Raw genomic sequence first — 7425 nt, forward strand, 5'->3', positions numbered from 1 at the left:
TATAAATCAGTTGATTTTTTTACTTTCAGAAATTCTAATTTTTGATCTTTGAGAATTTGCTTTTTGGCAGATCCAAGAGTACATCCACAATCGAAAAGAGGGCATTTCTTGCTCATGAAAAAGTAATTGTTACGGTCGTCGCTGAATGGCGGTCCTGTATTCTAAGCGGCAGTAGAGTTGCCCTTTCATGTTAATAAATAATAGTGATTGCGGCGGTATCTCATCAGATTTTACTTACTATTTTGAAATCTCATCTAATTTGAATAATTTTTCTGAAAAAAATCGAAGGAAATTAATTTTTTTAATAAACTAATTGTAGTTTTTACCAATTTCATCATGTTATAACGGGTGTTGGAGCACGAGGCGGTCGCCTCAACCTCACTACGGCTCTGTACGATTCTGACAGATTTAGTATATCATTGTCACGAAAGACAGTTTATTTTGGTATTGCAAATGACGGTGTAAGAATATTCTTTTCGAAAAAAGACCATAATTACCACAATAGGATTGCAATAATGGAATTTTATCCACCGGAATTCCGGTTCTCAACCTACATGTGCAAATTGCCTGCCAAACCAGATAATAATTATTTTCTGCTTAATCACAATAAGCTCTTTTCAGTGGCCGTATAAAACTCTTGTTCTGGTAGCTAAATGAAATCCACCTTGACGTATGTTTTAAAGTCTATTATGACACGATCAAACTTCGTTGATAGTGTCATGGATAACTCATGTGCTTTTGTTTTTGCCGTGGTGATTTGAATTTGAAAAATGCACCCAGATGAGTGAATAGCAAAGATAGACGTAGCGTAGGAAAACTATTCATTATTTCAAATAGAAGAAATAAAAATTAGAATACAATAAATTAAATTTTCCTAAGGATCCTTACATCGAACAACAACTTCACAGACATTGACAATACGGAAGACAAGCACAACTGAAAATATCGGATGTAGTTTTTGCTTCAGTTGCCCGCTACAAAGCTTCATGATAATAAACTAATTAAACAGTGCCTTAGCCTTAATCGTCTATTTATTCGTCTTTTCCTCCTACCTTTGATGCACACGAGACATGGTTATTTTCTGAAGCCGCCGAAGTATACCAATTGCCGGAGTTATGTCAGCGTGCACAACCAGAGCCAAGGAGCGACAAAAAGGAATCACTCAAGTATTGCCTCGTGCGTGGCTTTCTATCCCATCTTGGAGTTCACAATTGTCTGCTTTACTCTAGTTGTGACGGGTGACGGACCAAAATCCTCGTAACGCGCCGTGTAGCCCAAATTAGGCTGACGGTGATGGTGAGGAGGATGACGGCGATGATGATGATGATGGTCCACAATCGAACCAAGCGAAACTAATTAGAGCAGAAGCGCAACGAAAACTACCAGAGCCTACTGAGGCCTTACACCACAATGCACATACGATCATGGTTGCACGTGGAGCCATCACTGCAGTAGCAACAGCAACAGCAGCAATGGGCTCCTTTGATGGGACGAAAACCGTTTCAACTGTTATGACAGAAACTGCAATTATGCAATGTCAAACATGCGAAAGGGCCGCACAACAGTCGAATCAAAATGGGCTTGATTATCCGGATTTTGAGGTTAGTTTAGTCATTGATACTGTCGTTAGCAAGCCGTAACTCAATTGGAATCGATTTTTCAGTTAATTTGGGAGAGGTTTGTTGCAGTTCAACCGAGCAATCATACGGTCCTACGGCGGACAGTTCCGATTTTTTTTTTCATAAATACGTTTATTTCTTAAGGCAGTTTACATAAGTTTTTCTTCGCCGTAGCATCACTTTTACATAATATTCTTATCCTAATTTAATTCTAACATAGTCACAACGTTTTGCATTTATTAAAACATATTCTCTTATTACTTAAATATCATCTTAGGTAACTCGTCATTAATTATGAAATCTACTCGGAAATATTATTTGAACCAAACGATTAACTTCTATAAATTATAAAATAAGCTGTTATTTTCAGACATTTTGTTAATAATTTCATAAACTGTTTCGAGTTTGTAACAGTTCCGATTGATTGGGCGCAAAATTGGTTATGCCATTTACAACTTCCCCTCGTGTGCCGTTCGACGTTTATAGGAACTGCCGCATCACCGGTGTGTTACGACGAGATATACCGTTTACGGAAGCCGAAACAGTGGACGAAAGTAAATTTTAATTGTGGCTCGTCAGTTTGACGGCACTAATGTGCCGAATGATTTTGCAGAGCAGTGCGGTGTGATCCAATTGTAATTAGGTGATAGATCCGTTGTTCCGTAACTTTGATGGATGAGCAGGGCATTGCATTGCATTGCAGTAACAGCAAGATGTCAGTGTCGTAATCGATCAATGTGCAATCGGATTTCAAATTATTCGTCCTTTATCAAGCAATCCATCGGAGTCTCGTCACGCATCAGGTAGCTGACGAAATGCGAAATGCGTATGGGTGCAGCAGTAACCCCTTTCTGTGGCACGTTCTGTTTGGACTTATGACCTTCGAATCTAGTAAACAATTTGTAATTTGCGATTTCTACTAATTCCATCACGCGCATTTACCTACACGGCACGTGAGACCCTCACCGAACCCATACGAAAGAGTGATGCGTGATTCGCATTGACCGCAGGTCTGAGTCACGCCGGACAAACATTTGCCAATTGGGCCCGTTTTAAATACAATGCCCTCCTATATAGATGGTTTGGATGGAATACAAAACCAATGACCGACCAGGTCAGGTTGGAAATTTCTATAATCCTGACTACCGTGGACTTTGCCGGCTCCATGCACACTGCAGTAAGTTTTCGTATTCGTTTAACTCCATTTTTCGTTGATTGGGAAGGCTTCCAAAACCTGGTATGACCTCTGTATCCATTCCGTGTACTTTCTGTTAAGTGCACTTGATAAGACTATTCGAAGGTACATTTCGCGATCTCAGCTTCTAACTAGGCTGCCAACTTCTACTTCAGACCGATACGTAACGTAACCTTTGTAACTTGAAAGCTTCTTCGATGTGTGAAGTACTTAGTAGTGTAGTCTTGTCTAGAAAACGAGAAACAAACAGCATAACCGAAAGGACTTTTGATTAAATGCTCAACTAAAGATTCCCGGGTTGGAGGATGACTTCCACTATTCTCTGATACCCCGACGACAGATTTTCGGTGCTTGGTCACGATTCAGTCAGTCTAGCATTCGGCGGCTGAATTGACAGAAGTTCTCTCGATACTATCCATGCTGGATTCGACACCGACACCAGTCAGGTGTTAAGGTCGGAGAGAATCGCAGTAGGCGTGTACGCCGGGTGTAAAATTATTTCGCTCCTGTCAATGTTTTAGAAGGGTTGAATTTTTGCATATTTTCTTGTAAATTAAATTAATTTGCTACCATTTGAAAGTAGTGATTTTCTTAATTATAATTAGTGTTGTGTTGTGAAGTGCCGAGCTCAAGGGAAAAAATAACAAATGGTTGGGTAGGACACCCTGACGACGTCGTATACCGAATATTTTTTTAATATTTATCTTCCACACAAAAAGGTTTTAGAGTACTACAAGTAAATACCAAAATTGTGGTTGTCAATCGTCGCGGAAACTATGGCTGAAGAATTCGTTATTCCATTCCGAATCAGACTAAACAAGCCGCACGGCATTGGGGTCCATTCTTCCGTCAATAATTTCAAAATGTATCCGTAACCTTAGATAACCGTAACTTAAAACCGCAATATTTTGCACCACTTTTCAGAACGATAAATTTCACACATCTGACGTTTCCTAATCGGTCACAGAAATTGTAATGCTCGCTTCCACCGGCCCAAAGTAGAACTCATTGACATCTGCGGTGGATAACTGATACCACCGGTAAATGGCACCGGAACGTTGCCAATATTCGCCTCAATGACGACAGATCATTTGACATATAAGTGTGTGTGTGTGTGTGTGTGTGTGATCGCATTAAGACTTCAAAAAAATGTTGCTGCATGCTCTGATTGAGGGAATCGAGAGACCTTTAAAGACCCACCAGCCAGCCACTGGCACAAGTGGATGAATCCACGGATTGAGCAGGCAATTTCGCTACCACCTTCTCTCCCCTTCCCCTCTGAGCAGCCGTGAGAAGAGCCCCGGCACCCGGTTTGGGTATCTGCTTTCAATCGACGTTATTGTCAAAGCGAAATGAGATCCATCTGCGGTTGGTGGCTGCACTCGTCGTCGCGGTGCTCCGATGGTGTGAATGCACGATGGCATGCGAAGTAGAGCAAAATAACATATGAGCAATCGAGCTATTACCTAATGTTGTGCAGCAGGGTTTTATTATTTTTGGGATCACTCAACAAAACTTTGCAGGTAGAGAGCAGGGATGAACAAAACAAAAAACAGCGATCGTTTGGTCGAAAACAATGACATTGTAAGACGTGTAACAGTCTTACACACTCACCGTAAGTTCAATCTCGAATAAAATCGTTTCGAAATTTTGTAATTTCAGTTGGACGGAATTGTCGGCTCAATGTGAATTCATAGCCAACATAAAAAGTTAAATTGCTGAGTCTCCCGATGGTAATGATTTCTACCAGAATGGAATTCGAAAATTACAACACTGTTTTGATACTGAATTAGAAGAGTTCAGTTTTCTGCAAAATAATGCTGAAATCCACGTCAACAAGACTCCGAAGCTGTCCTGACGTGAGTCGTATTGACAAACTTTGAGGTATTTTCGCTAGACTAGTGCAAAGTGGAAGACGCCAGTTTGAAATGGTTCTAAATCAGTTGTTCCCAAACTATTTTGATTGACTACAGACCCAGTAATAAACTTTGACATTTTGTGACACAGGCTTTTTGAGAAATTAAGAAAAAACTGGATCACTCTCGAATTCTAATAGATTAAAAAAAAAGCAAAACGTTATTTTCATAACATTGCAAGGCACTTGCTTGAAGATATAATAATTGACAAATACTCAAAGATGATGACAAATTAACCGAAATTATTCAACGTACTTATAATACGCCTGAGATATTTTTTGAAAAAAAAATTGAAAATGCTTCCTAAGGAGTGTATCGATAAGTAGTTTGCAGCGTGTTTTGCGGTGACACGTTTGTTTACATGTCAATAACAGCTGCGCAATCGATTGGTTTCGGTACGGTTTATCGTTTCAATGATGAGTCGAATTGATCCGGAAACGCTAAAATAAAATTCTGCACACTTGGTGCTCAGAAAGTGGTGTCACGTACAACGAAATTGCAAAACGGGTGAAAGTGCACCACACCAGTGTCAAAAATATTATCGAGAAGTTCGGTAAGACCCTTTCCATGAAGGATTTGCCCCGATCCGGTAGGAAAACGGGTCCCAGCCAACCCGGCCGAGACTTAATCGTACAAGAAACAGGTGCCGAAAAAGTCCCTGGTACAGCAAGTTCAGGCCAAAACAGGAGAGCGAAAACTGTATAACCGGATTCTACAGAATAAATAAATAGATGCATGCTGAACGACGAAACCTATGCCAAGGAAGACTCTCGAGCGCTGCCCGGACCGCAATATTATACGAAATCGGTGTACCAGGACATCAACCCACCGAACTGCCTGGATCTTCGGCCAATTAAAAGGTATTGGGCAATTGTCAAGCGGCACTTTCGGAAGGAAGGTACAGTGTCCCAAAACATGCAGAAGTTAAAAAAAACTGGACAGCTGCCACCAGGAAAGTCACAAAAGTAACTGTGCAGAATTTAATGAAGAATGTCAAGTCCAAAGTGCAAGCGTTTTACAGAAACTAGGATTTTCTTCAATATAATCAGTGAAATGCATAGATATTAAATTTTTCTACAATAAATCGAAAACTGATGTCAAAATATGTTTTATTTTTCGCTTTTTTTTTATTCTAATATTTTCGATACACACCTTATGTCAGGGAAACATCAAAAATATTCGAGATCAAACAGTTTATTTAATTTTATTAACATCTGGACCCATGATAACTGAAAACGACATATTGTCCCGTTGTGTGAACGCAATAATTCGCCAAATGTCGAAATAAAGTCCTTTTGAAAAGATGCCTAAAAGCACATTCGCCCTGATTCTGTATTTCGTTCGAATCGGATTGTTTCGATCGAATGCGAAATTTTGCATTCTGTAGATTGATCGAGTTCGAGTTTTCCATACAAAAGCATCACTCGATCGAATTACAGAATGCAAATTTTTACATACGTTCGACAAATCCGATTCGATCGAAATACAGAATAGGGGTGAATATTACTGCAGATCATCATTATTTGCCTGTTGTTGAGTAAGATTCGAAAATTGTCCTTCGTGAAGTCATATTGCGCTTATTTTTAAATATGTTCATGTAAATGTTGCTTTGGTCGTAAAGAAACACAACTAATCGCGTTCCAACTAAAAGTTGACTTCATTGAATTTAGCGTACAAATATGCTATGTACGCTATGTCGCATCTTGCACTAAATAAAGCTTGCTTCATTTAGAATTGGAATAAACTTTTGCTCATATTGTGGCGCTCCTGGTGGACGGATTTGGAAGTTCTTGGCGCCCACGTGTCGGAAATTTTGTCAGCTTCACGTATGATTTTTGACATTCCGCAAATCGACTACTTTTTAAACAATCAACATGGAAGCCGAAAGAAGGGAAAAAATTGTGCACAGTTATTTGGAAAATCCATTGTGGTTTGCATCTAGGCTAGCTAAACAGCTGAAATTGCCTAGAAATACCGTATGGCGCGTTATCAAACGGTATAAGGAAACATTGACGACGATTCGGAAGCCTCCAGCCAATCGTCGGGGTGGAACTGCCGACCGGAAATTGCGTGGTAAGATTTGAAGACGATTGAGAGGAATCCTAATCTGTTCGGTGCTGCCCATAGTACCGTGAGGAGAACTTAACTCCGGGAAGGAATCAAGTCGTATCGAGCTAGCAAACAGCCAAATCGGACCATAAAACACAATAGTGTGGTCAAAATTCGTGCTCGATTTATGATTTGTCAGGGCATTTGCAGCTGTGGCAAAAAAAAACGAAAGTTTTCGTTACAAATAAGCCAATGACATCGGAACTGTACCAAAAAGAGTGTCTCCAAAACCAATTTTGCCGTTCATTCGATCCCACGACCATCCCGTAATGTATCGGCCACATTTGACAAGCTGTCATTACAGCAAAGTCGTTCAAGAACGGTATGCAGAGAAAGGGGTTCAGTTTGTTCCGAAAAACCTTAACCCACCCTACTGCCCCAAGTTCCGCCCTATTGAGAAATACTGGGCAATCATGAAGAGAAGACTCAAGGCAAAGGGAAAGGTTGTCAAAGACATCAATCAGATGACGATCTGGTGGAATAAGATAGCTAAAACGATGGACGAAGAAGGTGTGCGCCGCCTACTGAGCCGTGTTACAGGAAAAATTCGAGAATTCCTTCGAAACCGTGACGAATAATTTTATCC

Source organism: Malaya genurostris, chromosome 1 (genome assembly GCF_030247185.1).
Source record: "Malaya genurostris strain Urasoe2022 chromosome 1, Malgen_1.1, whole genome shotgun sequence".
NCBI classification, from domain to species: Eukaryota; Metazoa; Arthropoda; class Insecta; order Diptera; family Culicidae; genus Malaya; species Malaya genurostris.